We start from the raw sequence: 27,788 nt of genomic DNA on the forward strand, positions 1-27,788 counted from the left end.
GTTAGGGAGTGATCTAATCTCATACTTTTACATGTCCCTGTCCAGTTTTCCCAGCACCACTTATTGAAGAGACTGTCCTTTCTCCACTGTACATTCCTGCCTCCTTTATCAAAGATAAGGTGACCATATGTCCGTGGGTGTATCTCTGGGCTTTCTATCCTGTTCCATTGATCTATCTTTCTGTTTTTGTGCCAGTACCATACTGTCTTGATTACTGTAGCTTTGTAGTATAGTCTGAAGTCAGGGAGCCTGATTCCTCCAGCTCCGTTTTTCGTTCTCAAGATTGCTTTGGCTATTCGGGGTCTTTTGTGCTTCCATACAAATTGTGAAATTTTTTGTTCTAGTTCTGTGAAAAATGCCATTGGTAGTTTGATAGGTATTGCATTGAATCTGTAGATTGCTTTGGGTAGTAGAGTCATTTTCACAATGTTGATTCTTCCAATCCAAGAACATGGTACATCTCTCCATCTATTTGTATCATCTTTAATTTCTTTCATCAGTGTCTTATAATTTTCTGCATACAGGTCTTTTGTCTCCTTAGGTAGGTTTATTCCTAGATATTTTATTCTTTTTGTTGCAATGGTAAATGGGAGTGTTTCCTTGATTTCACTTTCAGATTTTTCATCATTAGTATATAGGAATGCCAGAGACTTCTGTGCATTAATTTTGTATCCTGCAACTTTACCAAATTCATTGATTAGCTCTAGTAGTTTTCTGGTAGCATCTTTAGGATTCTCTATGTATAGTATCATGTCATCTGCAAACAGTGACAGCTTTACTTCTTCTTTTCCCATTTGGATTCCTTTTATTTCCTTTTCTTCTCTGATTGCTGTGGCTAAAACTTCCAAAACTATGTTGAATAAGAGTGGTGAGAGTGGGCAACCTTGTCTTGTTCCTGATCTTAGTGGAAATGGTTTCAGTTTTTCACCATTGAGGACGATGCTGGCTGTGGGTTTGTCATATATGGCCTTTATTATGTTGAGGAAAGTTCCCTCTATGCCTACTTTCTGCAGGGTTTTTATCATAAATGGGTGTTGAATTTTGTCGAAAGCTTTCTCTGCATCTATTGAGATGATCATATGGTTTTTCTCCTTCAGTTTGTTAATATGGTGTATCACATTGATTGATTTGCGTATATTGAAGAATCCTTGCATTCCTGGAATAAACCCCACTTGATCATGGTGTATGATCCTTTTAATGTGCTGTTGGATTCTGTTTGCTAGTATTTTGTTGAGGATTTTTGCATCTATGTTCATCAGTGATATTGGCCTGTAGTTTTCTTTCTTTGTGACATCCTTGTCTGGTTTTGGTATCAAGGTGATGGTGGCCTCGTAGAATGAGTTTGGGAGTGTTCCTCCCTCTGCTATATTTTGGAAGAGTTTGAGAAGGATAGGTGTTAGCTCTTCTCTAAATGCTTGATAGAATTCGCCTGTGAAGCCATCTGGTGCTGGGCTTTTGTTTGTTGGAAGATTTTTAATCACAGTTTCAATTTCAGTGCTTGTGATTGGTCTGTTCATATTTTCTATTTCTTCCTGATTCAGTCTTGGCAGGTTGTGCATTTCTAAGAATTTGTCCATTTCTTCCAGGTTGTCCATTTTATTGGCATAGAGTTGCTTGTAGTAATCTCTCATGATCTTTTGTATTTCTGCAGTGTCAGTTGTTACTTCTCCTTTTTCATTTCTAATTCTATTGATTTGAGTCTTCTCCCTTTTTTTCTTGATGAGTCTGGCTAATGGTTTATCAATTTTGTTTATCTTCTCAAAGAACCAGCTTTTAGTTTTATTGATCTTTGCTATCGTTTCCTTCATTTCTTTTTCATTTATTTCTGATCTGATTTTTATAATTTCTTTCCTTCTGCTAACTTTGGGATGTTTTTGTTCTTCTTTCTCTAATTGCTTTAGGTGCAAGGTTAGGTTGTTTATTCGAGATATTTCCTGTTTCTTAAGGTGGAATTGTATTGTATAAACTTCCCTCTTAGAACTGCTTTTGCTGCATCCCATAGGTTTTGGGTCGTCGTGTCTCCATTGTCATTTGTTTCTAGGTATTTTTTAATTTCCTCTTTGATTTCTTCAGTGATCACTTCGTTATTAAGTAGTGTATTGTTTAGCCTCCATGTGTTTGTATGTTTTACAGCTCTTTTCCTGTAATTGATATCTAGTCTCATAGCCTTGTGGTCGGAAAAGATACTTGATACAATTTCAATTTTCTTAAATTTACCAAGGCTTGATTTGTGACCCAAGATATGATCTATCCTGGAGAATGTTCCATGAGCACTTGAGAAAAATGTGTATTCTGTTGTTTTTGGATGGAATGTCCTATAAATATCAATTAAGTCCATCTTGTTTAATGTATCATTTAAAGCTTGTGTTTCCTTATTTATTTTCATTTTGGATGACCTATCCATTGGTGAAAGTGGGGTGTTAAAGTCCCCTACTATGATTGTGTTACTGTCGATTTCTCCTTTTATGGCTGTTAATATTTCCCTTATGTATTGAGGTGCTCCTATGTTTGGTGCATAAATATTTACAATTGTTATATCTTCTTCTTGGATTGATCCCTTGATCATTATGTAGTGTCCTTTGTCTCTTCTAGTAGTCTTTATTTTAAAGTCTATTTTGTCTGATATGAGAATTGCTACTCCAGCTTTCTTTTGGTTTCCATTTGCATGAAATATCTTTTTCCATCCCCTTACTTTCAGTCTGTATGTGTCTCTAGGTCTGAAGTGGGTCTCTTGTAGACAGCATATATATGGGTCTTGTTTTTGTATCCATTCAGCCAGTCTGTGTCTTTTGGTGGGAGCATTTAGTCCATTTACATTTAAGGTAATTATTGATATGTATGTTCCTATTCCCATTTTCTTAATTGTTTTGGGTTCGTTATTGTAGTTCTTTTCCTTCTGTTGTGTTTCTTGCCTAGAGAAGTTCCTTTAGCATTTGTTGTAAAGCTGGCTTGGTGGTGCTGAACTCTCTCAGCTTTTGCTTGTCTGTAAAGGTTTTAATTTCTCCATCAAATCTGAATGAGATCCTTGCTGGGTAGAGTAATCTTGGTTGCAGGTTTTTCTCCTTCATCACTTTAAGTATGTCCTGCCACTCCCTTCTGGCTTGTAGAGTTTCTGCTGAGAGATCAGCTGTTATCCTGATGGGGATTCCCTTGTGTGTTATTTGTTGTTTTTGCCTTGCTGCTTTTAATATGATTTCTTTGTGTTTAATTTTTGACAGTTTGATTAATATGTGTCTTGGTGTATTTCTCCTTGGATTTATTCTGTATGGGACTCTCTGTGCCTCCTGGACTTGATTAACTATTTCCTTTCCCATATTAGGGAAGTTTTCAACTATAATCTCTTCAAATATTTTCTCAGTCCCTTTCTTTTTCTCTTCTTCTTCTGGAACCCCTATAATTCGAATGTTGGTGCGTTTAATGTTGTCCCAGAGGTCTCTGAGACTGTCCTCTGTTCTTTTCATTCTTTTTTCTTTATTTTGCTGTGCAGCAGTTATTTCCACTATTTTATCTTCCACCTCACTTATCCGTTCTTCTGCCTCAGTTATTCTGCTATTGATCCCATCTAGAGTATTTTTTATTTCATTTATTGTGTTTTTAATCGATGTTTGATTCGTCTTTAGTTCTTCTAGGTCCTTGTTAACTGTTTCTTGCATTTTGTCTATTCTATTTCCAAGATTTTGGATCATCTTTACCATCATTATTCTGAATTCTTTTTCAGATAGACTGCCTATTACCTCTTCATTTGTTAGGTCTGGTGGGTTTTTATCTTGCTCCTTCTCCTGCTGTGTGTTTTTCTGTTTTCTCATTTTGCTTATGTTACTGTGTTTGGGGTCTCCTTTTTGCAGGCTGCAGGTTCGTAGTTCCCGTTGTTTTTGGTGTCTGTCCCCAGTGGCTAAGGTTGGTTTAGTGGGTTGTGTAGGCTTCTTGGTGGAGGGGACTACTGCCTGTGTTCTGGTGGATGAGGCTGGATCTTGTCTTTCTGGTGGGCAGGTCCACGTCTGGTGGTGTGTTTTGGGGTGTTTGCGGACTTTTTATGATTTGAGGCAGCCTCTCAGCTAATGGGTGGCGTTGTGTTCCTGTCTTGCTAGTTGTTTGGCATAGGGTGTCCAGCACTGTAGCTTGCTGGTCGTTGAGTGAAGCTGGGTGCTGGTGTTGAGATGGAGATCTCTGGAAGATTTTCGCCGTTTGATATTATGTGGAGCTGGGAGGTCTCTTGTGGACCAGTGTCCTGAAGTTCGCTCTCCCACCTCAGAGGCACAGCACTGACTCCTGGCTCCTCAATTTGGGATGATTTGTTGTCTATTCATGTATTCCACAGATGCAGGGTACATGAAGTTGACTGTGGAGCTTTAATCCGCTGCTTCTGAGGCTGCTGGGAGAGGTTTCCCTTTCTCTTCTTTGTTCTCACAGCTCCTGGGTCTCAGCTTTGGATTTGGCCCCGCCTCTGCGTGTAGGTCGCCGGAGGGTGTCTGTTCTTCGCTCAGACAGGACAGGGTTAAAGGAGCAGCCTCTTCGGGGACTCTGGCTCACTCAGGCCGGGCGGGAGGGAGGGGCACGGAGTGCGGGGCGAGCCTGCAGCGGCAGAGGTCGGCGTGACGTTGCACCAGGCCGAGGCGCGCCGTGCGTTCTCCCAGGGAAGCCGCCCCTGGATCCCGGGACCCCGGCAGTGGCAGGCTGCACAGGCTCCCGGAAGGGCAGTGTGGACAGTGACCTGCGCTCGCACACAGGCTTCTTGGCGGCGGCAGCAGCAGCCCCAGCGTCCCACGCCCGTCTCTGGGCTCCGCGCTTTCAGCCGCGACTCGCGCCCGTCTCTGGAGCTCCTTTACGCGGCGCTCTTAATCCCCTCTCCTCGCGCACCAGGAAACCAAGAGGGAAGAAAAAGTCTCCTGCCTCTTCGGCAGCTCCAGAGTTTTCCCGGACTCCCTCCCGGCTAGCTGTGGCACATTAGCCCCCTTCAGGCTGAGTTCTCGCCGCCAGCCCCAGTCCTCTCCCTGCACTCTGACCGAAGCCCGAGCCTCAGCTCCAGCGCCTCCCGCCCCGGCGGGGGAGCAGACAAGCCTCTCGGGCTGGTGAGTGCCGCTCGGCACCGCTCCTCTGTGCGGGAATCTCTCTGCTTTGCCCTACCCAGGTATGTGGGGAGTTTCTTGCCTTTTGGGAGGTCTGGGGTCTTCTGCCAGCGTTCAGTAGGTGTTCTGTAGGAGTTGTTCCACGTGTAGCTGTATTTCCTGTTGAAGTCTTAATGGCAGCTAAATTTAGATAGGGAGGATAAGAAGATGCAAAGATTGATGGGATTAAGGTGAAAATGTAGGAAAAAATTAAATTTTTGAGCAAAGTTCATGTGAAGTGATCAAGTCTCCGTTACCTGAATATATCAATATTATTGGGATGGATATTATGTCTGACTGGAGATTGCTTTATCTACCTAATATTGTAGACAGAAAGCACGCAAGTCCACCCTCAGGCCTGTCTTAACTGGATGCACTGAATGGGAACCAGTAGAACTGCCTGAACCCACACAGGTAGGTAATTTAAAACAATATAGAGTAGTTGGTGGCCAAAAAGCGATTACCACTTTAACTAATGACATGCTAGAAGCTAGAGTTCTGGGACCAATGAATTCTCTGTCCCGTGACAAAGGCTGGTAGCTCATGGAGACTAACAGCAGAGGTTATTCTAAATAAAGTTGCATGGCGATAGCCTCAGCAGTTCTGGACATGATTTCAACCACACACACACATGCAAATACAACAAGCTAGAGGAGACTTGTACTTAGTAATTGTCTTTGCAAACACTTTCTTCTCCATTTCAGTCTGGCAAGAGAGCCAGTTGTAGTTCAGGTTCACAGCAGAAGGATCCCAAGTTGTTTACTGTGCTCTTGTGGGTTATCTAAACTCACCAGCTTCCTGTCATAATTTAGTAACAAGGGATTTGGACTTGATGGGGGTCTCCAGTGTAATAAGACACCATATTGATGATGTTATGATAATATTGGAAATTGAAGACACCATATTAATGATGTCATGAGTTCAATGTAATGGTGACTCATATAGCCAACCAAGGCTGGATTAATAAATCCAGCAAAAGTCCAAGAACCTGCCCTGACAGTAAAATCCTTAAGAGTAACTTGGGCAGGAGCCACCAGGATATTCCACGAGCAACTAAAAATAAACTGCTGCTGTTCCCCACCCCTAGGACCAAACAAGAAGCATGGCATTTGGTTTATTGGATTTGGGGAATGCATATTCCACGTCTGGGAATATTGCTAGCCCTGTGCATAAGACCACCCTAAAGAAAGCCATATTTGAGTGTAGACCCAAACAAAAACAGGCCATGTCTGAATTTTAAAAAGCAGCTCATCTCTTAACACCTTTGGGCCCCTATGAGTCCAGATTTCAGGGCTGTGGTTTGCCCTGAGACCTCACTCTTGATGGGTCCAAAACACATCACTGATTTTCAGTTTGCTCAACTTTTTCTTGTCATTAGGATGGGAATGATGACTTCCAAGCTCTCCACATGTCAGAGGTGAAGGAACTGAACCTTAAATTTTATTGATTTCTAATGAAATAACATCTAAGTTTAAATACCCACTTGGGGCTAGTGGCTGCCATATTGGACAATGTACTTTTAATCAGTATTTCTGTCCTTATCCTGAACTGTAAGATCTCCAGGGAATTTAACCCTGATCATAGCTCTCTTCTCCCATGTAATTGCTGGTTGATATTTTAGTCCCATATCATGTTTAACACCCTCCCCCACCAACTCTGTACCCAAATTAGTCATTGTCATCATTACTTTGCACAGTCAATATTTATTTAGTTTACCAATGTGTTTATTAGTTTCCAACATCCAACTACTTCCTTTTGGGTTCAATTTCTTTCTTCTTGAAGGAGATCCAATATAAGAGATATTATCCATTATCAGAGAGATCTATAAAAGAGAAATCTCAGATTTTGTTTGACAAATGTGACTATCTTATCCTTACACACAAATCATATTTTAGCTGGTTTATCAATCAGCCTTTGCCAAACCACCTCAAAACTTGCTTGCTTAAATTTGCACTCTTTTTTTAGCTTTGTTTTCTTGTCTTATTTCTGGTGTCTGGCAGAAATAAGACAAGAAATCATTTTATTCATCCATTTTAAAATGGGACAGAGGAAAACACATCAGCAGTGGTTTGACCATTGATAGAAATCTTGCTATTGTCTTTTAAAATTACACTGTGTGATATTTTAGTGCAAATGATCAATTCAAAGGTAACTGGCCCAACATTTTCTTCAGCTTTTTAAAGTTTTACACTAAGTAAGCCAGAAAACTTGCAAAAAAGACTCCTGGGGTTGGGTTTAGAAGAGTAATGATTGTATATTGTAAACAATACTTTTAGATGACTGAATACATTTTTGCTTGAAGTTCTCATTGAATATACAAAAAGGTAATGGGCAGTAATAATTTCTATGGAGAAAAAAAGCTCATACAAAATTTAAGATAAATGGATTCAATCAAATATCTGAAAAACAAAGATAGGAAAGATTAACAGCCAGAAATGTTATGGGATGAGGCTGGGATTTCCTAGTCTCTGATGGAGAAGAAGCGGAAATTTCCCAGGCTCTGTTCAGGCATCCTGCACTGGGTTGGCATCTACCATCACTTTTTGCATTCTGCCCTGAGATGTTAGATGTTAGCCCACTGTCAGCCAAAGTTAAGGAGACTTCAGTGGCAGTATCCTTGATTCTTTCAAACCCAGTGAGCTGTGTGCAACTTTAGTTAAATCTACCTAGAGCTTGTAATGATGTACTTATAGCTGATGGTGAGGTCCAAGGAGCCCAAGCTTACCAGTTAGGCATATATAAAATAAACAAAGAGGGAGAAACCTGTGTAAATCCAATGACTTTATTCTATAAATTCAAAGTTGGTGAATATAAGTAACACTATTAAATGACATTTAGTTATGCATTTGGCAAGTTACCCTTTGTAAAAAGAATGAAAGAGCAAAATGTAACAAAAATATGTCAATTCATGCACTTTTTGCATGGCTGTTTTAGTCACTGAGCTACTAATGCTGAAGCTAGTGTCCTGAGTTTGAGTCCCTCAGTTTGTTTGATAAATATGTTTTTTTTCTTTCTTGTTCATTTTAAGCATTTTCTTGTCAAGTAATTCATGATTTATCAGTTTCTATAGCCACTGGTGCCTTTCCTGATCCACCAATGATTTCAGTCAGTAATAGAGGATTTTTTTTTCTTACCCATTCTTTTTTTTTTTTTTTTTTTGCGGTACACGGGCCTCTCACTGTTGTGGCCTCTCCCGTTGCGGAGCACAGGCTCCGGATGCGCAGGCTCAGTGACCATGGCTCACGGGCCCAGCCGCTCCGCGGCATGTGGTATCTTCCTGGACCGGGGCACGAACCCGTATCCCCTGCATCGGTAGGCGGACTCTCAACCACTGCGCCACCAGGGAAGCCCCCATTCTTTTTTTTTAAATTAATTTTTATTGGAGTATAGTTGCTTTACAGTGTTGTGTTACTTTCTGCTGTGCAGGAAAGTGAATCAGTTATATGTATACACATATCCCCTCTTTTTTAGATTTCCTTCCCATTTAGGTCACGACAGAGCATTGAGTAGAGTTTCCTGTGCTATACAGTAGGTTCTCATTAGTTATCTGTTTTATACATAGTATCAATAAGCAATAGAAGACTTTTGAAAATGTGTTATTTTGAGTCATCAGTTCAAAGGCAAACTTCACATTTTTCCCTTTTGTTTTGAGGAGTTCTACCTACCTGGGCAGGGCTCTCGGTGTGACTGGAGAATCCCCATCACGTGTAAGGTAAATGTCTTCCGTTCTCCTTAGAGCTTTTTCAAGACTCCTCACCCTTTCTTCAGTTGCCAAGCACATCTGTTGGTCTGTGCTTAGAATCTGCAGAAAAATATCTTAACCCTCAGCTGGGAAATCTTTACTGGATGTTGTCATATTTAGAAATTCTCTCAGTTCTCACTTTCCCATCCTTTTTTTCTTGTGACAAAGAAACTCTCTCTTTTCCTTTTCAAGGCTGTCTTCTCATCTTGGTTCTGATGCAGTCCCTTCTTACCCTCCCCACCAAAGGAAATGTTCTCTCTGTTACTTGATTACTTCTGTATTTTCAGTATTTCCCTTTTCGCTTCCCCTTCTAAATACCATCTTTTAAGAAACCTACCCTTGATCAAAACAACTATTTTTGGCTACCACCCAAGAAAAACTTTTCTTTCATAACCAGGTTTCTGGAAAAAATAAATGCTAGTTTTTGTTTGTTTGTTTGTTTTTGCTTCCCTACCTCACATTCAACATGACACATTTAAAACCCAAAGTAAAAGTATTAAACAACTTTCATGTCCCAGGCTCTGTGGTGTGTACAGCAATGAGGATTCTGTGGTTCCTTTCAGAAGTTTACAATCTATGATGGGAGAGAGATGAGCATGATTAGTTTAAAATATTGTGAAGTACACAGGAACCATGGTAATGCTCCAGGAGCACCTCTGAGGGGCATCTAAGCCACACGGGAGGAGGGTCAGGAAGCCTCCTCAGGGAGGAGAGGCCAGACCTGAGACCCGGAGACAAGTAAGAATTAAGCAGATCGATGTATTGTATCTCCGCAGTGTAGTCACTTCAAAAAAGTAAGCATGTCTAGGTATGACCGGAGTTGAAGGAAAGGTTAGGGCAAGGGAAGGCTGCAAAGAGAAGGGACCAGATGATGAAAAGTCTCGTGTATCCCTGCAGAGAATCCAAGACACTGTGAATGGAACAATGGGAGGGATGTTATACAAACTGTACGGTGGTTATTTATGGGTGGTGTGAAATGGATTGCTTTCCAGTTTCAAGATGGTAGACAGGCAGAAGGTAAGACAAGGAAAATAGATCTCAAATACCTAGTGAACTTTCAGGAAACAAAATAGAAAGACTAGAAGGGAGGCAATATTTGACCAATGCATTAGCTGAAAATTTCCTAGAACTTAAAAACAGACGCAAGTTCTTTGACTTTTTTTAATGGAAGTATAGTTGATTTATAATATTTATTAGATTCAGGTATACAACATAATGATTCAAAATTTTAGTAGATTATACTCCACTTAAAGTTATTGTAAAATATTGGCTGTATTCCCTGTGTTGGTCGATATATCTTTGCAGCTTATTTATTTTATACATAACAGCTTGTACCTCTTAATCCACTACCTTTATCTTGCCCCTCCCCCCTTCCCTCTCCCACTGGTAACCACTAGCTTTTTCTCTAGATCTGTGAGTCTATTTCTGTTTTGTTATATTCGTTCGTTTTATTTTTTTGATTCCACATGTAAGTGATAACATACGGTATTTGTCTTTTACTACCCTGCCCCCCAAATCCTAAATTTTTAAATTCTATATGACCCCGTTGGGTACTATTGTATTCTTTGTCTCTTACAGGTGAGGAAAGTGAGGGTTCCAGAGTAAATCACTTGCCCAGCATTGGAGTAAAGCTAAGGTTTCAAGGTCAAATGTGCTGAAGGACTTATCCTGTCAGGGGCGGGGAAGGAAGCACGTTGGTCCATAGCAGGCCACGGAGGGAGGACAGGTAGAGATACAGGCTGATTTTTTACATCACCAGAGTAACGTAGGTTCAAATACATTTACCAGCATTTACAGGTGAGCACCAGTAGAACGAAATACCAGAAAGTTCTCACTCAGAGCTTTCCAGATGAGAGGAGGAAAAAAGGCAAGGGGAACCTAAAAAAGCAACAGAGAAAAAAATATGATCGGTGTAGGAATGGGGAAATGGAAAACCACAGGAAAGCTTTATTTAGAGACTATACAATCAGATGACTGGATCAAATGGTTGGTCATCCTAGGGACTTACATCCCTTGTGGAAAGTAAGAGATTTGCCGAGGAGGTGCAAGAAAAATAAAATTATACTGTTCCAAGAGACATCCCATAGGCAGTGCAGCTGGGCCTGATTTAGGATGAAGGGCAAGAACAGAGAAGACCCTGGGGAACGAGCAGACATTCCCCATCTCTCTTTATCAGGCTGCTGGGCTGCTATGTTCTCTTTGTGCAGATCAGCTTCTTATGCTTTTACATGATGCTGCACACAAGGCCCACGGGGTCAGGTACTCTGTACAAGTAGCCAGGAGAGAACCCAAGAGGAATGTTTTAGCTCCATGCAAAGTATCAATACGTCATTTGACATATATAAGGCTTCTGGCACTGGAGAATATTGCTGCAAAATATATGAGGCAAAAGTCAAGGAGAATTGTGCAATGCATGCACCTCAAGTGAGAATCACTGAGGGAACAGAAACCTACACAAATCAGACAGCACAGCATTTGTTATCTGAGCTCACATACTGAAGGTGGGGTTTAACCCCGATTCTGTTATTCACCAGCTGTTCGAATTTGGGCAGGTTATTTAAACGCAGGGACTCACTTTTCTCATCTGTAAAATGGGAGTGGTTTAGTAATGCCTATCTCATGAGATTATTATATGGATTAAATGTGTTAATATTTCAGTGTGCCGTGCATGTAATAAGTACCATGTGTGGTTGCTTAGTAAGGACATTATGCTATAAAATCAGTGCTATTCCACTTTTGAAATCCCAATAGGACTATTTTTTTTAATTGGCAAGCTGATACTAAAGCTTCTTTAGAAGAGTAGAGACATATGACCAGATCAAGAAAATGTTGAAAAAGAAGATTAATGAGAGCAGGCTTGCTCTGTTACAATGTTACAGAAATTACTGTGTGGTAAAGAAAGAGGCCAACAGCATACTGAAAGAAAAGAATACTGTCCAGAAGCTGACTAGAGCCAGAAGGCATAAACTCTCTCCTAGATATGAAGTTCTTTTGAAAAACAATGTCCTACATTATATTCTCTGGCAGTGTTATTAAATATGATAATTTTGTATCTTCTACAGAAGGCAGCAGACATACAGAGACAATCAGAGGTCTTTTTTTTAAAGTTTGACAGTCTCATGCATTAATGAGTTCAATCTGCCTCTATTTTGCTAGTTAAGCAATTTTTGGACTCACACAATTAGCAAAAGAATAAGTATTGAGAAAATGGGAAGTAGATGAGGAAGATTTCATGCAATTATCATGGCCAATAGGACACAGATGAGTCTGTTTGATTTGAGAATTACACACACAGCACATCATTTCCCCTTCAGTCAAGTATTTATTTATTATTTATTTTTGGCTATGTTGGGTCTTTCTTGCAGTGCGTGGGCTTCTCATTGCGGTGGCTTCTCTTGTTGCGGAGCATGGGCTCTAGGTGTGCAAGCTTCAGTAGTTGCAGCACACGGGCTCAGTAGTTGTGGCTCGTGGGCTCTAGAGTGCAGACTCAGTATTTGTGGCGCATGGGCTTAGTTGCTCCGCAGCATGTGGGATCTTCGCGGACCAGGGCTTGAACCCGTGTCCCCTGCATTGGCAGGCGGATTCTTAACCACTGCATCACCGGGGAAGTCTCCTTCAGTCATGTAATTTAGGAAGTAATTATAGTGCAGAGGAATTTAACAGACTGATTAACAGCAAGCAAAAAGACGCTGGTACCTTTTCTCCTTTCTTCTCCATGAATTACAAGAAGTTTTGGAACTGCCTTGTCTTTGACTTACCTGAAATGCTCAAAAAAGATAGAATGGAAGCTCTTACCTGTTAAAAATGTTTCTTGAACAATATGGAAAACAGGACACACTAAAAACCAGTGGTTGCTTACAGAGAAAGTAGTTTGTTTTCTGGGACTTGTTGCAGAAATAACAAGCCTGTAGGTCTTGGGATTGCAGGTATTTTTAGGTGACATTGCTCTAAAGATTCTCCTATTTTCCACTCCAAGAAAGATGCTGCAGGAGCTTGCATGCAATGCAACTGAGATGCAGATGAAAATCAGAGTTCATTTTGTTACCCTGAAGAAAATCTTGTTACTGCGTTTCTGTATTTTTGTATCCAGGTTTTAAGAAGTAAATTTCAGTGGAAGCTTTTGAGTTACTTTCTGGCCTGTTTGCTCATTTGCAACTGTAATTAAAAAAAAATTTTTTTTTTCTTTTCTACTTCTCTCTGCTCTGCTCAGAACAGTTTCTTTACTTATGTCTCTTTAAAAGACTGTGCTGGGGGGCAGCTCTCCCATGAGGGCCTTGTATGAAAAAGCTAATTGAGGAAGACTAGGTTCTCCTTGATTTGATAGTTCCTAATGTTTTGCTGTGTCCAGCCAGCCATGCAACTACAGACCCCCTGCTGAGGAACTGGCAGTGAGACAAAGAAATGGAAAACTGTAAAGAAGTCGCCATGTGATGTGAGCAAAGAGTTTTTGGCAGCCTGGCTGAATTAAGACCATAATCCTTTTCGGAAGTTATTCTAAATGGAACTATTCACAATAAACATGAAATTAAAAGCATGATGTAGTAGTGACCTAAAAGGAATGTGAATTCTTCTCCAGGACATGCAGAGACCTGTGGATGAACTGTTTCTAATTCTTACTCCAGTTTTCCTGAGAGTAAGTTAACCTCTAAACTTGGGGTTGTTTTGCATATGAAAATATAATATGTGACTTCATACAGGGAATGTCAAACATTTGGATGGCAACTATTAAATGCAGTACACTGTTAGCAAGTCATTTTGATTTTTCAAACCATCTGAGTATTTTATACTGTCTGGCTAAATAACCAGTTGGAGAACTAAGATTTTTTTTCATTTTTACCCCATGTTTGGACAAATAGCATATCTTGTCTAATAAACTATTGGATAAACTGAAAGGCGTGTGACTTCATGTTGCCCCTTTACAAGTATGGGCTATTTCCCAAGTTATAGGAATTACTTATTCTTTTTTTTTGTTTGTTTTTAGTCTTGCTGCCAGAGGATTTATAAGCATTGGAGCATACATGATTTTCTGAGTTTTTAATTGATTTAATTGGCTTGAGAATATTTTCATCAAGAAATCTTAAGGCAATATTTGTATTGATTTTATCATCCTAAATTTTTAAGAATTTTGATCTAATTTGTTGTTGATGCATTTATTCTCTGAATACTGGGAATTCTGTCTGACTAGGAAGTGACTGGCTTTTTATAGCCAAGTTATTATTTCTAGATCACATGACTTCCTATTCAGAGCAATTTCAGTGAATTAGAAGTTTTGTGTGACTACAGTGAATAGTATTTTTTTTTTCTGATCTTTTTTCCCGATCAGGGCGTGCCGTGGGAAAAAAAATCAGTCTTAACAGTCAGAAACAAGTAGCCAGAAACATGGCAATTAAATCACATTAATTATTGTTTATTCATAAATATTTTCCAGTACACACATTCATCCACAGAAGAAAGAAGAGTAGACCCTGGGCAGTATGTTTAACCTTTTCAGATACCATGGTTTATAGTGGCATTGATTTCCTAACTGGAAATGTTTCAGTTTGGTTTTATTCGGGGTCTCCAGCTGTCACAGTCTGCTCTCATGACATTCTTATCAGGAACTCACCCACGTTGCTGTTGAATCCCTTCATTCCTGGACACTTTTTAAACCTGAATCCATGCCCTCTTGTGTTCCATGAAATGAGGCACATCATAAAAGGAACCTCCAGCAACTATTTTTGTCCCAAAGCCCTTGTCCTCGACCGACTTTAGGATTTCTTCTGTCTTGTTCTCCGACCTCATGCTGTCAGACTCCTCTTTTGCTCCATGTTAGTTTTTTTGTTTGTTTGTTTGTTTTGCGGTACGCGGGCCTCTCACTGTCGTGGCCTCTCCTGTGGCAGAGCGCAGGCTCCAGATGCGCAAGCTCAGCAGCCATGGCTCACGGGCCCAGCCGCTCCGCGGCATGTGGGATCTTCCTGGACCGGGGCACGAACCCGTGTCCCCTGCATCGGCAGGCGGACTCTCAACCACTGCGCCACCAGGGAAGCCCCTGTGCTAGTTTTTTATTGCTGCTGTTAACAAATGGCCACACACGTAATGGCTTAACACAAAACAGATGTATCACCGTATAGCTTGGGGCTAAGAAGTGGGACCTGAGTCTCACTGGACTAAAATGAAGGTGTTGGCAGGTGTGAGCTCCTCTCTGAGGATGTAGGAGAGAATGCTGCCCTTGCCTTTCACGGCTTCTAGAGGCATCCGCGTTCCTCCGCTCATGCCTTTCTCTCTCCATCTTTGAAGCCAGCAACGGGCTGAGTCCTTATAACATGGCCTTCCGCTGACCTCCTCTTCTGTTCCCTTTTCCATGTTTAAGGACCGTTGTGATTACACTGGTCTGCCCGGATAATCCAAGCTTATCTCCCTTACGACCAGCTGCTACCTGAATTCTCCTTTACCCTGTAATGTCATATATTTGCAAGTTTCAGGATCAGAAAGGACCGTTTTTCTGCCTACCACATCCTCTTCAATTATTCCTTGCCTCTCAGACTTAAATAGCAGCAGCACAGTGTTCCCTGAAATAAACCATGCTTAGACTCTACCCCGGAGGTGCCCCTGCCCACCGAGCGTGTGGCTTTCCCATTTGAGCTGCCTCATGAACACCAGCTGGGCCAGCATGTCCATGGCTGTGCTCCTGCCCCAGTGGGTCAGGGTAGGGTTTCAGGCCATGGACCTAGTAGCCAGAAGTAACCTCACTGGTCACATGATGGAAGAGGCAATAGCAGCGCTATGACTTCCATCCTCTTCAGTGTGAGTTCATCTCTGGCCGGACCTCAGAATCCAGGCTTCGTAGGGAGGCACAGAGCTTCCAGGGGCCTCTATTTTCCAGGCCCTTTTTCACTGTGGCTTTTTTGTGGGGGTGGGGTCAGGGGAAAGGGAATCCAACATGGCTATAGCGTGAAGGAAACATTATTTAGGCTACTATTTTTTCCTTTGCATTTTGTACTCTTTTAGATTCCACTTTTCCCATCCAGCCCATACTGGCGTCTATGGGTTGATTGTTTTCTCCTCATCCTTGCAAATACGCTTCCTAGTAGATGCGCCTTCTCTGTCTGCGCACACCCAGATGAGATGCTTGGAACCCACAAAGGTGGCTCTCTTTCCACCTGTCATGGGCTTGTTTTTCTTGGGAATTCAGTTCATCAAGGGCTCCTTGCATACACTGTTTTTAGCCAGTGCCATGGGAAATAGGATTTTAATTTTGTGTGGGTTATTGTTGCTTTTACCATTGGTGTAAAACTGTTTCACATTCATCTGTATTCCAGCCTTGGAACTGAAGAAAACAGAGGTATTGTCTCCATGCAGATTGTTTCCCCAAAAACTCCTTGACTTTCTGTGATGTAGAATCAGACCCCATGGGTCTGTCTTCACCTTTGACATTACAGGTCATTTCAAGTGAAGGGATATTGTGTGGGTTTCAGTGCTTCCTCAATAGTTGTAGATTAACTTAATGTTCTCAATTAATTTTAGATTAATATGCACATTTTGGTCAGGAGAGTTGAAAATCTCCTTGGTCTATTTTCCTTAACTAGAGGAAAATTTTACTAATTTGGCTGATATTTGGGAGGGGGGGCAGAGGAAAGTTTATGTGGTTTGAGATTAAATCATAGTCTAGTTTTATCACGCATGGATATTTCTTCAGAGTTCTTTATTTTTGTCCATTTTGGTACATTTTTCAAAGGAAATTGAGAAAATCATTTCACTTAGCATAACACCCTCCAAGTCCATCCATGTTGCTGCAAACGGCAAAATTTCATCTGTTTTATAGCTGAGTGGTATTCCATTGTATATGTACCACTCTTCTTTATCCATTCATCTGTTGATGGACATTTAGGTTGCTTCCATACCCTGGCAATTGTAAATGATGCTGCTATGAACATTGGGGTGCATGTATCTTTCCGAATTAGTGTTTTTGTGGGGTTTTTTGGATATATACCCAGGAGTGGAATTGCTGGGTCCTATGGTAGTTCTGTTTTTAGTTTTGTGAGAAACTTCATACGGCTTTCCACAGCGGCTGCACCAATTTACATTCCCACCAACAGTGCACGAGAGTTCCCTTTTCTCCACACCCTCTCCAGCATTTGCTATTTGTGTTCTTTTTGACAATAGCCATTCTGACAGGTGTGAGGTGATATCTCACTGTGGTTTTGATTTGCACTTCCCTGATGATTAGCGATGTTGAGCATCTTTTCATGTGCCTGTTGGCCATCTACATTTCCTTTTTGGAAAAACGTCTGTTCAGTTCTTCTGCCCATTTTTTCATCTGCTTGTTTACTTTTTTGGTGTTGGGTTGTAGGAGCTATTTATATATGTTGGATAGACATGGGTCACCTTTTCATTTTAGCTGGTGGAAATCCTTTAGTTCCTGGATGTCTTTGAAAACTGTGTATTGCATGCAGTATTAATTAATATAAATGATATTGTGGTATCACTCTCAACCTTCTTTTATTTTTTTTAAATTGGCACTGTTTTAAGATCTCTTCATGTTGATGGGGGGGGGGGGTTACCAATCTGTTGCTTCTGAATCCTACCCAGTACTCTATAGACTGTATCGATTAAAATTTGTTTGACGACACGGTGCCAGAGTACTCTACGTTATGAAGAGCATCCTGGTACAGGGCCCCTCACGGACATGTGTGGGAGTTTCCTTGGCATACATACCCCGGAGCAGAACTGATTGACGGCAAGATATTGCCAAGTAGTAATGAGCTGGTGATGAATCACCAAAAGGGCTGTGTAGTCACCCCCACGGGCAGTTCATGAAGTTCCTTTATCCCCGTTAGAAAATTGAATACCCAGCTCTGTTAAATTCTCTGATTTTCTCAGTCTGATGAGGAACCAATATAAAGTACATGTATCTCATAATTGTTTTAATTTTTATTTCTTTTGGTACCGAGCTCGAACATCCCTTCATGTGTTTTTCGGCTCTTTGGCTGCCTTCTTTGCTACCCACGCAATTAGAAACAGCTGTTGTGATGCTTCTTTTTGGTTGGATTGCACAGTGTTTTCTGTTTCGGACCTTCACATTTACTTCCTTTACTTTCTCCTTTTAAAATAAACAGATCAGAATGAGAAAGAGGAACATCAGTGTAGGTCAGCAAATGTGGGTGCTTCTCTGCAAGAATTTTCTTAAAAAATGGAGGATGAGAAGAGAGACCTTGATGGTATGGTTTGGAGTCTATGTCTCATATTTAGAAGAGGAAAGAGTAATTTCTTGGGCAGCACAAACACTTTATCTTCATCCTTAAATGTTTCATAGATTTTCTGTTTCTAACTAGCAGGTTGGATTTTTTTTTCAAATTCTGGGCTTTGCTATTACTACAAATAAGATTACTTTAAAATATATCATTATGACATGTCTTACTGGAGGCAAAGATGCTGGGAGACCCCTAAGAAGCCAGCCGTAGCCTACACGTCTGCTTTCCCCTGTCCCATGACCCACTCTGCCCTAGCACAATTCTGGTTTTCAGGTAGCTTTGGGGCACTTGGGTACAAGGAACAGAATCATTTATTATAAACCATGGCAACGTAGCCTAAGCAGCAGGAGCTGTGGTTACAAGTGGTGGGCATGCATGATAAAAAATATATTTGACAGAGGCACACAAGACAAGGCAAAACATGGTTCTCAGCCTACAGAGAAGAATTTGTAACCGTGTCTGTTGTGGAAATGAACTTACTGGGGAGAAAAAGGCACGGGAGTGTTTAAACCTGAAGCGTTCCTGGTTCGAGCCAGATACCAGCAAGAGTCTGCCTTCCTGAATGCCCTTGAACCAAAACAGTGCCATTCATAGAAAAAGGACCCAGGTGAAGACAATGAATTACACGGACACATTTGATCTCCTTTTCTCTAGCATCTTCCAATAATATCTATATAACGACCCACGGATGAGTACATACACAGCTCGGTACCACCACCAGGAACTCAAGAAGGGTCCCACTCACAAGCCAAAGCCTCAAGGGATTGTTTTGAAGACAATGTCACAGTCTTAGCTGAAACAAGAGCAGTCAAATCTGGCAACTGTAAATGGCTTTATTGTAAAATATTGGGGAACTCACAGAAATGCTGGAAAAGCTAAAGACCTGGTCTCAGAAAGTGTTCAGGAACCAGAAGGAGCTCGGCTATAGCAAAATGCAGCTGTCACACCTCAGAAACAACCTGGGCTGGGCTCCCTGGGCCACCACCACTGCTGCAAGAGTGTCGATGGTCCCAGGTCACTGCCCCATGAAGACGAGCTCTGTCATCTCTTCATCTTTACCCCACTTATCCTGGGTTCAAAGACTCAAGCCGGGGCACCCTACTGGTGGGCTGAGAGGGATGATGGGTCCATCTGGCTTCCACAGTGAGCAGCCGAGCTCTGCCTCCGCCCAGGCTCAGTCTTTATCAGTTGCTCAATTCGGTGTTCAAAAGAGTTGTACTCAATTTAAGGAAGGTTGCATGAGGATCAGAAAAACGGCTTGACTGATGCAAGTAATGCTTCAGGGAATGGAAGAGACTGATTCATCCTGGAAAGAATATGTACCCTTAAAAGACAAAGCTTCACAGGAGAGAACATCTGGAAAATCAGCAGCTGTGAAAGTATGAGAGGAGAAAGATCACTCAATGACACACAGAAAAAAAAATCAGATTTATCACAGGAGTTTCTTGTTCTAGTCTTTTTTGTGGTTTTGTTGTTGTTTGATTTTTTTTCCTTGTCACTGCTCCAGGACGTCTACACTCTTCTTGATGCTCATCAATCCATATCTATCTTTAAATCTTTTACATATTTAAACTCCATGTGAGGTTGCTTCCATATCCAAATAAAATACTCTGGACCAAAATAAATTTACTAAACATAGACTCTTGATCTCAGAAAACTTTCTACTTTAATGATGGAGAGAAGGGTTACAAAATCATGGCACTGGTTGACTCCTTAGGTTAACTGATGGTTCCCAGCACGTGGACCCAAGGACCTCAGTCAATAGTTGGTTATATCTACTTTGTTGTAGCTGTAAACCACTTTACTGCTTGCTTTCGAAGCATCCCAGAGATTTCAAATAACTTCCTGTATGTTGACAAGATTGATGACCAGTTCATTCTGGTCCTGAGCCAACATTCATGATACAGTGATAAGAGCTGAGACCCTCCAGAATCACCAAAAATTTTATTGGACTCCAACATCCTATTTAAGCTGTACCCTGGGGCTTTTCCCTCTTCTTTCGTCAAGTCCAAACTTGCAGTGTCTACATTTTTGAGTCAACTATGGCGCATTTTCTTCAACAAGGGATCTTCTACAATTTGGGTAGTTTCCCAAGTGCAGCTATTCAAGGTCAAGAGGGGAATTCAAAATTTCACAAACTTTGGATAAATATTAGAGACCGATGAAAGAAAATCTTCACAGTACTGTTTGCTTTAAACTTACTGGGAAGCTCAGTAGTCACGTCGTTAAGGACCGAGTATGACGTATTCTGTGCCTTTTCCAAGTCAGAAGACTAGGCTCAGAGCCAACCTGTTTATCTTTGATAAATGCTAGAAGGAAAACAAACCCTTTGGGCCCTTACGTAAATTATCTTTTTAAAAATCAATGAGGGCTTCCGTGGTGGGGCAGTGGTTGAGAGTCCGCCTGCCTATGCAGGGGACACGGGTTCGTGCCCCGCTCCGGGAGGATCCCACATGCCGTGAAGCGGCTGGGCCTGTGAGCCATGGCCGCTGAGCCTGTGCGTCCGGAACCTGTGCTCCGCAACGGGAGAGGCCACAACAGTGAGATGCCCACGTACCGAAAAAAAAAAAATCAATGAAAATCAAGTGCATTTTATCTTTTTGCTTGTTCTTGAAACTTTGGTGAGAGTAAGTCCAGTTTTCACCACCCCATCCCATGATGACTTGAAGAACTTCTTCCACACACTCAAGGTTTTGCTTCAACAGCATAATGGAGCCTCACACTACTGTCACTGGTTACCCCAATGTTCAGTGAAGACTTTATGTAGAGTGACATGCCCATTCTTTCTCAAATATACTAGAAAGTGGTGAGTCTTGCATGAATGAGCAGAGAATGGAAGGAGGCTGCTGCTTGGTTTCTTTGTTACTTTGTTACTTGTTATCTCAATCTTAAATGGAAGATTTCTGTTTCAAAATAGTCTTCCCTCCCATTCCAAACCCTTAGAGATTGTGAAAAAGATGAGAAAAACAAATGTATAATGAGTATAAAAAAATGAGAGAAATAGACCCTTGGTGGACCAGAAACTGTAAAGAATTTCTAAAAAAACTGAAAACTACGAAGAATACATTGAAAAAGCAAAATTACCCCAAAATGAAGATCATAGCGGACTGTAAGAAAAAGTGGGAGCTCCACACTTAACAGGGGTGGATACCAGGAATAACGGGGGCCCAAGGCCAAATGACAGATGATTTTTTACAAAGGTTGACCCTACATAACACCTTCCATGGGCCAGTAGTGTTCATCCAACAAGCCTGGGAAAGGTTAGAGAAAAGAGCGCAATGGGTGATAAAACAAGAAAGAAGTGAAAAGTTGTATTGGCACCAAATCTGCGTTTCTGATAAACTAGTCCTGAATCCATCATCCTGAGAGTTTTGCACTTTATTTGACATTTACTTTAATGAAGCCACATCTGTTCTCCATAATCTTGGGTTATTTATGCTACATTAGTGATAAATTCTTCCTCACTGAAGTCATTAAACTTTGTCATTAATTTTTCTCTCCCCAGCCTGATTCTCTTTCCTTTTAGCTAAATCAGGTCTGATTTATCAAGGGTTGTTTGATTCATCAGGGATGTTCCAGCCTTGATTTCCCTGAAGAAGCTGCTCATGATACATCACTTCCTGACCTGGGCATGTTGACCTGGCATGGTACCATTTTGCCTGCTAACATCTCTGGCCCTGGCATCCCCAGGGGCTCACATTCTCGGCCATGTGTCAGCCACTGCCTTCTACTCCAAAAGTGTGAATTTCCACGGAATTAGTTTCCCATTATTGGAATTTTTTATGCCTAACAGGCTCAAGTAGTACAAGGACACAGATAGAAACATGGTGTCTATTGGGATAAACAGGAGAGAAATGAGCTAGGAAGACCCAGTGGTGTGATATTTCCTGTTAACTGTGGCAATGGGTATGATTTGAAAGAAGTTTGTACTAAAACAAAATCTCTTATTCAGACATAGTATTTTTGTTTTGTTTTGTTTTACTTTTTGTGCTTGTTTTTAATTTATTTTATTTTTTAAATTTTAAAATTTTTATTTTTTTATTGAATGAAAGAGTCTTTAAATTCTATAGTGCTTTACAATTTTCAAGAGAGAAAATATTTTTAAGCGAATGATATTGGCAAAATATATAAAAATATAATATTCAGTGTGTTAATATTATAGAAGTACAGCTGTACAGCAGAAACTAACATAACTTTGTAAAGCAACTATACTCCAATAAAACTTAATAAAAAAGGGCTTCCCTGGTGGCACAGTGGTTGAGAGTCCGCCTGCCGATGCAGGGGACAGGGGTTCGTGCCCCAGTCCGGGAAGATCCCACATGCCGCGGAGCGGCTGGGCCCGTGAGCCATGGCCGCTGAGCCTGTGCGTCTGGAGCCTGTGCTCCACAACGGGAGAGGCCGCAACAGTGAGAGGCCCACGTACCGCAAAACAAACAAACAAACAAAAATTCCCAGAATGTACATACGAGATTTCTTTTGTCTGCTTTTTTCCCCCAAGCCCTCCCAAAGAAACATCCAAGTACATCAAGAATCTTCAGGACATGAATTACGGCCTTTTCCAATATTTGGTCTTCTTCCAGTTCTGCTTTGGATCTTTGACCTCAGTGTGAACAATAGAAACGCCTTGCTTCTACTGAAATGAGGAAATAGGCTTTCGGATTGTGCCATCTTCTGGTCAAATGTGGACACCAACTTGGCAGATGCTTTACTTGCTTTTAGCATGGCACCGAGTCCATGCCATCAGGGTAGCAGGATAGGAAAAGTCCATCTCCCCAGAATTTAAATGGGGCCTCTTGGGAGGGGGCAGCTTGAACTACATTCACATTAAACCATGGGACAGTTTGAAAAGTTCAATGTTTATTTCTTTGGAAGCACCTCTTTCCACTAAAGAGCAGTTACTCATTATGCTGTCTTGTAGGTTTACCCTCGGGAAAGGGGGCTCGAATCAGGGCCTTTCTAAAATGCTCTTAGCTGCCAGCATCATCAGATGTATAAGCCACTTGGTTTTTAGTTGTCTGAACACACTTAAAACTACTTCTGTGACTCTGATGAACAGAGATTGAGAGAAAGAGGGAGAGAGCGAACCAGGATTTCAAATCCCCCATCTGTTTATTATGACCGAAGGTTCACTGAGGCTACATGTGAAGGAGTCACTGGAGAGAAACCTCATTGTTTATCAACACAGGCTTTGGGTCCAAGAGCCTGCGTGGACCACTTTCTACATATAAGCCCCCAGGACTCCATTTGTGCCTCTGCCTTGAGCCCAAAAGACAGAATGTGGAATGACTTCCCTGACTCACATCTTTTGTTTTAATAAATTTATTTATTTTATTTATTTAGTTTTGGTTGCGCTGGGTCTTCGTTGCTACGCGCGGGCTTTCTCTAGTTGCAGTGACGGGGGGCTACTCTTCATTGCAGTGCGCGGGCTTCTCATTGCGGTGGCTTCTCTTGTTGCAGAGCATGGGCTCTAGGTGTGCAGGCTCAGTAGTTGTGGCACACAGGCTCTAGAGCACAGGGGCTCAGTAGTTGTGGTGCCTGGGCTTAGTTGCTCTGCGGCATGTGGGATCTTCCCGGACAAGGGATCGAACCCGTGTCCCCTGCATTGGCAGGCAGATTCTTAGCCACTGCGCCACCAGAGAAGCCCTCACATCTTAATCTAAGCCAAAATCTGGGTGAAAAGAGGCAAGAAAAAATCAACCCAGTTTCAAAAGGCACCAAAATAACAAACTTTCTTCCTGGAGCTCAAAAAAATCTAGATGAAACCATCCATTCCAGCCTTCCCAGGGTGGAACAGAGCAGGAAGAAGGCAGGTGTACACAGGAGGGAGACAGGCCCATGTCCGCCAGGTGCTTAAGCTTCGTGGAAGACCAAAATCTTCAGGAGCTGAGCCTGAGACTCTTGAGTCCTAAGACGCCTTGTGAAGGGCTCCAATCCTTGAGCAGCAGCCTCAGCGTAGCTCTGGATGCTGGGATGCCCTGAAAACTCCTGTTCAGCATCCCTCTGGATAAAAGAGTAAAGGAGAACAGGACCCCTGAATAGTCTTCATTCTTAAGGGACCAGCAGCCTTTACCAGAACAATATTCACTAGCACTTTGGGAATCTGAAATAGGTTGGACTTGTCACGCACACTTACAGCTGCTGCTGAAACGTGATGTCTTTCAGATAACTGAAACATCCCATCTGGTTGTTTCCATTCTAGACACAGAAAGCTGATATGAAAGACATGCTTCCAGGGACTTTCCTGGTAGCACAGTGGTTAAGAATCCGCCTGCCAGTGCAGGGGACACGGGTTCGATCCCTTGTCCGGGAAGATCCCACATGCCGTGGAGCAACTAAGCCCATGTGCCACAACTAGTGAGCCTGTGCTCCACAACAAGGGAAGCCACCACAATGAGAAGTCACTGCAATGAGAAGCCCGTGCACTGCAACAAAGAGTAACCCCTGCTCGCCACAACTAGAGAAAGGCTGTACGCAGCAACAAAGACCCAGCGCAGCCAAAAAAAAAAAAAAAAATTATATATAAAAAAAGAAAGACATGTTTCCAAACATGACTAGGATTTTTTTAGAAAAACATCAATATTTCAAATAACGACAGGAAAATAGCAGTATGAATTAGTTATTCTAGATGAAACACATCAATTTAGTTTTTAAACTAAAAATAGAATTGCCATATGACCCTGCAATCCCACTCCTGGGCATATATCTGGAGATAACTATAATTGGAAAAGATACATGCACCCCAATATTTATTGCAGCACTATTTACAATAGCCAAGACATGGAAGCAACCTAAATGTCCATTGACCAATGAATGGATAAAGAATGTGTGGTACATATATACAGTGGAATATTACTCACCCATAAAAAAGAATGAAATAATACCATTTACAGCAACATGGATGGACCTAGAGATTATCATACTAAGTGAAGTAAGTCAGAAAGAGAAAGATAAATATCATATGATTATCACTTATATGTGGAATCTAAAATATGACACAAATGAACTTATTTACAAAACACAAACAGACTCACAGACATAGAGAACAGACTTGTGGTTGCCAAGGGGGAGGGGGGATGGGGGAGGGAAGGAGTGGGAGTTTGGGGTGAGCAAATGCAAACTATTGTATACATGATGGATAAACAACAAGGTCCTACTGTGTAGCACAGGGAACTATATTCAATATCCTGTGATAAACCTTAATGGAAAAGAAAATGAAAAAGAATGTGTATATGTATAACTGAATCACTTTGCTGTACATTAGAAATTAGCACAACGTTGTAAATCAACTATACTTCAATAAAATAAATATATTTTTAAATTACAAAAAAAATGCAAGGGCTTCCCTGATGGCGCAGTGGTTGAGAGTATGCCTGCCGATGCAGGGGACACGGGTTCGTGCCCCGGTGTGGGAAGATCCCACATGCCACGGAGCGGCTGGGCCCGTGAGCCATGGCCGCTGAGCCTGCGCGTCTGGAGCCTGTGCTCCGCGACGGGAGAGGCCACAACAGTGAGGGGCCCGCTTACCACAAACAAACAAACAAACAAATAAATAAAATACAAGATTTAAAGGAAACAAAAAAATAGATGTTTTAAAAGGAGCATGACATCAAGACACATTCATACATAAGCTTAAATATGTACCTGATTTGTCACAAGATAAATCCTTGAACTTTGTCTATTTGCTGTTTAACAAAATTTTATATGAAAACCTCATTTTGAGCTGTTAGCTCAAAATGATAGCTACCAGGAGAACTTGGTCTTAAGGCACAGACTGAAGTAATACAGCCTTTCCCAAAGTATGTTCCTTGGGACACCAGTCCTTCAAGACACCTGGCAAAAAAGGTGTCTGTACTCCAACAAGTTGGGGAAATACTCTGTTTTGTATTTGCCTTCTAGGAGAGGTAAAATGCATATGAGCTTATGAAGGATCTGAGACATTTGGAAGTAAATAAAGATTTCAGCAGATTCAACTTGCTTCACATCAAAAGTTTCAAACTTCATGGGCCAAAGAATATTTACGTAGAGGACCATCTAACAAGGAACCCTCAGGAACTAGCCTTCTAAAGAACACAACACAGAAAACATTGCTCATAAAGAAGCAGGTATGTGAGGGTTTTGTTGCTGTCGATGATAATTTCCCAGAACCAGGAGAGATGGGCCTTAACCCGGACCCAATGCGTGGTTGCTATGTGACAATGTAAACAACTCCATGACTTGAGAGCAGAGAGGGGAGACTGAATCAGTAGGTCCTTGAGTTGCTGAGGACCCATCTTTACCATCCTACTAAGCTTTGCCCATAATCAGTATCTGAGTTCCAGGAAATGAGAGCACAATTGTAGTTATGACAACAACAAAATCAGCTTCCCCACAAACCATTTAGGAGGTGAATCAACCCACTGGTATCGGAAGAGCTGGATTCTAACCTGAGTATTGTAATATTCTGTCTCCACTAAACCTGGTAGAATTCTTGCTGTATCGATCACTCTTCCCCCCAGAATTGGATCTTTATTTCTTCTCTGTACAGTGAGAATGCATGGGCTGGGGTGGCTTTTAAAGGCTCTTTCAGCCTTAAAAATTCATAGCACAAACAGTAAAAAAGAAATTCATCATGTTCTCCTGTTTGATGCCTTCCTAGAACTTTAAATTTGAAAAGAACTTCTTTGTATGTTTTCCATACTAAACATAACTACTTTAAATATTTCTCGGTCACTGTTGTGGGATATTGCACTTCCCGGTTTGGAAGAGAGCAAAAGGGAGAATTATGTGCTGTAATCATCGTCTGGGGATTTGCAGATGGGTTTCTCTGGCTGAACTGTGTGGAGGGTTAAGCAGATCTTGGAGAAATGCAATTTGCTTTGCCCTCAAGAGTAGTAAATCATAAACTAGCTACATTTCCCTTTCCACTTGACCTTCATCTTCCACAGAGAATTCTTCTGCAAGGATTTGCTTCCCTTTATTTTGCTACTTTAAGCAAAAAAAAAAAAAAAAAAAAAAAAGAAGAAGAAGAAGAAGAAGGGATTAAGCACCATGCCCCAGAAACTACTCTCCTCCTTCTGGGTTTTTTAAGCACTTACAATTCTACTAAAAGTCATCACAGACCCTTGCAGAGATTTACTTGTCATGTGCTGCTGGAAGCAGAGATACCATCCCCTCTCTCCTGAGCAGCTCAATCTAAAGTGTCGTCTAGGGACTTCCCTGCTGGTCCAGTGGATAGGACTCCATGCTCCCAATGCAGGGGGCCCAGGTTCAATCCCTGGTCGGGGAACTAGATCCCACATGCCACAACTAAGAGTTCGCATGTGGTAACTAAGACCCAGGGCAACCAAATAAATAAATAACTATTAAAGTGTCGTCTACCAGATGCAAGTGCCCATTTCAATACAAGTCAGAGAGAAACTTCACTTCAGGTTTCACGCAAGGATGCTGGGCCTGGTCTTGCCAATCCGTTTCCACTCTGCTATGGAAAAATCTATCTGCAATCAAGGAGATGTCCACGGTTGCTTCTGCCCGTGCTGACCAAAAGGGCAGGTGATTTCTGGTCCTAAATTGCTACTAGCCTGCAGTGTGACAAAGTCAGAAATTTGAGGGGTGGAAGGGAAAAGAGGCCAAGTTGAAATTCAATGACCTTATCTTGGACTCCTTACAAAGAAGACCCATTGCCACCTCCAACTCAGTAAGCCTTGTCATGTTGTGTATTTAAGGTACTTTTAG

The sequence above is a fragment of the Mesoplodon densirostris genome, chromosome 18, assembly GCF_025265405.1.
Source record: "Mesoplodon densirostris isolate mMesDen1 chromosome 18, mMesDen1 primary haplotype, whole genome shotgun sequence".
NCBI lineage: Eukaryota > Metazoa > Chordata > Mammalia > Artiodactyla > Ziphiidae > Mesoplodon > Mesoplodon densirostris.